Source organism: Triticum aestivum, chromosome 6A (genome assembly GCF_018294505.1).
Source record: "Triticum aestivum cultivar Chinese Spring chromosome 6A, IWGSC CS RefSeq v2.1, whole genome shotgun sequence".
NCBI lineage: Eukaryota > Viridiplantae > Streptophyta > Magnoliopsida > Poales > Poaceae > Triticum > Triticum aestivum.
This window is the reverse complement of record NC_057809.1, coordinates 247,004,938-247,008,601: the sequence shown is the minus strand read 5'-3', so window position 1 is coordinate 247,008,601 and position 3,664 is coordinate 247,004,938.

Here is a 3,664-nt window from a genome sequence, read left to right as displayed (position 1 = left end):
CACCAAGAACAATGTTCTCGTCACAAAACCATCGAAACGATTCCAAGATACTCGCGTGATCCTAAAAAAATTAGTGAAATTTGAGAAGAGAAGAGTCAAAACTCTACGTCAGGATGCCTTACCAGAGGGATAAGGAGACTGGGGAGTAAAAAGAATTCCTAAACTCTCCGATATATAATTCCTAAATGACTCAAAACATTTCTCTAGACTCAACTCGGCTGCTAAAAACGATCAAGCAATGGGGGCTCCTAAGGTCGGGGAAGGCTCTGATACCAACTTGTAACGCCCTCGATGCTGCTATAGCTCCCACGTGTCGAGGCATGACTTAGAGACATAACCGCATTGAAAGCAATGTCACAAGTTAGGCAATCTTCACAACATCCCATGTAATATAGATAATAAAAGGGGAGATACATAGTTGGCTTGCACTCGCCACGTCAATCAAAGTACATAAATAGCATTACAACATTCAAACACTCATGGCCCGACTACGGCGCCAAAATGAAAGATAAACCCAACAAGCGACACGGTCCCGATCACCCCAACTGGGCACCACTATTGATCATCAGGGAAAGACACGTAGTAACGGCGTGAGTCCTCGTCGAACTCCCACTTGAGCTCAAGCGCGTCATCTGGAACGGAGTCATCAGGCCTTGCATCTGGTTTGGAAGTAATCTGTGAGCCACAGGGACTCAACAATCTCGCACCCTTGCGATCAAGACTATTTAAGCATATGGGTAAAGTAAAGGTATGAGGTGGAGCTGCAGCAAGCGACTAGCATATATGGTGGCTAACATACGCAAATGAGAGCGAGAAGAGAAGGCAAGCACGGTCGATAAAAGTATGATCAAGAAGTGATCCTAAAACAACCTACGTCAAGCATAACTCCAACACTGTGTTCACTTCCCGGACTCCGCCGGAAAGAGACCATCACGGTTACACATGCGGTTGATGCATTTTAATTAAGGTCAACTTCAGGTTTTCTACAACCGGACATTAACAAATTCCCATCTGCCCATAACCGCGGGCACGACTTTCGAAAGTTCAAATCCCTGCAGGGGAGTCCCAACTTAGCCCATGACAAGCTCTCACGGTCAACGAAGGAATAGACCTTCTCCTGAGACATTCCGATCAGCCTCGGTATCCCGGTTCTACAAGACACTTCGACAAGTTAAAACAAATCCAGCAACACCGCCCGAATGTGCCGACAAATCCTGATAGGAGTTGCACATATCTCGTTCTCAGGGCACACTCAGATGAGCCAGACGTCGGGTAGGCCAGCCCAGAGTTGCCCCTGGTAGCCCCGGACATCGCTCGGTTGGACCAACACTCAGAGGAGCACTGGCCCGGGGGGCTAAAATAAGATGATGACCCTCGAGAGAGCGACTCCCAAGGGAAAAGTAGGTGGTGGTGAGGCAAATGATAAAACCAAGGTTGGGCATTGCTGAAGGAGTTTTATTCAAGGAAAACTGTCAAGGGGTTCCCATTATTACCCAACCGCATAAGGAACGCAAAATCCGGGAACATAACACCGATATGACAGAAACTAGGGCGGCAAGAGTGGAACAAAACACCAGGCATAAGGCCGAGCCTTCCACCCTTTACCAAGTATATAGATGCATTATATTAATAAGATATATTGTGATATCGCAACAAGTAAACAGGTTCCAACAAGGAACAACATCTCCATGTTCCAACAAGGAACAAACTTCAATCTTCACCTACAACTAATAATGCTATAAGAGGGGCTGAGCAAAGCGGTAACATAGCCAATCAACAGTTTGCTAGGACATGGTGGGTTAGAGGTTTGACATGGCAATTTGGGAGGCATGATAAGCAAGTGGTAGGCATCGTAGCATAGGCATAGCAAAAGAGCGAGCATCTAGCAAAGCAAAGATAGTAGTGATTTCGACGGTAAGATCATCTTGCCTGTAAAGTTGTCAGAGTTGACTGGATCCTCGAAAGCAAACTCAACGGGCTCCTCGTTAGCGAACTCGTCTCCCGGCTCTACCCAAACAAGACAAACAAGCAACAAGGACACAATCAACCACGTGCAAACTCAAACAACATGATGCGAAGATGGTATGCTATGCGGGATGCAATATGTGATGCATATGCAAGATTTGACAAGGAATGCATGAACCTGGCCTCAACATGGGAATCCAAGTTCGCCACTGGAAAGCTGAGATGAAATCGCTTGAAAACGATATAAAGAACGCCAGAATCGGAGTCACGGTTTGGAAATGGCAAGCAATTCAAATATGACCACGTTCTGCGATTTACAGCAAGTAGTCATCTAAATGCAACAAGATGAACATGCAACAGCACCCAAACATGGCATCAAAATACATGGCAGGGATCCATTCATGATGCTTAACAAAATACTAGCACTGAGCTACGGCCAATTCATCCATTAACAGGTTCAAACAAACATAGCAAAAATGCATTTGGTAAACATATTTCAGACTTGGTGAAATTAACACTTGTCTGGAATTTCAGATCAGATAGCACACTTTGGAGCAGGAAAACTATATGCTATAGGACCTGAACATGGCAAAGTAAAGCATGGCATGGAGCTACTAAAAGAGTTTAACAAAAGTCCCTTAGTGACCTTGAGCCAAAAGGGATCATAAAATACATTTGCAAGCATGTGAACATGGCAAAAACATAATCAGATCACAGACTTAGGGAAAAACTGGAGCATGCAAATCAGATATTAATTAGGCATGTTTACGAGCTCGATGTACTCACTACAGAGCATGTCATGACAATCTAAGCATGCACCCATCAATAATACACATTATACAAGCTAGACATGGCAAGAACAATAACATAGCATGCACGGATCAACTACAACATCCTCGGCAAAATCGCTAACAAGTAGACAATCTGCCCAGATTCACGAAATAGTAAAAGTAGAGATCGATTGACTCAAGATAGGGTTCTCCATAACTGCAAACAAATACATGGATGGATATAGCATCACAAGATTAACAAAACATCCTTACTGATCATCCTCAAAAGAGGCACGGATCACTAGGAAACAACATGAACATATGGCATATTGAGGTAAACAGATCAAGGACTTAGTGGAATTGCTAAGTCCCTGAAATCAGCATTAACGAATGCACCACTTTGCAAGCTTGTGCTAGTCACCACACACATCACAAAAATGCATGGGGGCACCACTAGAAAGATGACAAAGCATATAACAAAACATATGTAGAGCTCATGGGCAGATCATGCACAAAATAATCATGGCAAAAATGACAAATATCTAATTGGAGCAGCAGATCTGACAATTATCTCAAATAGCATTATTCCAACAGCATTTTGGGCATCAATATTAACTCAAATGAAAATGATGCAATGAGATGAAATGATGTACTCTCTGAGAAGAACATTTTGATATGCTACACACATGAATCGGAGCTACGGATGCAAAGTTGTGACGTGAAGAACATGAGCATTTGAATTTGGAAATTTCGGGGACTTAGTAGAAATTATACCTCCGGAAAAGTCAACGGGACCGGACGAAGCGGGATGGCGAGATCCGGATCGGGAGATGCGCGTTTGGATGGATGAATGGGTGGATCTGGTCCACCTTGCCCACATCCGGCGAGGGGCGTCTCCGGCAAGGAGGGCGGCGAGCTCCGGCGATGTG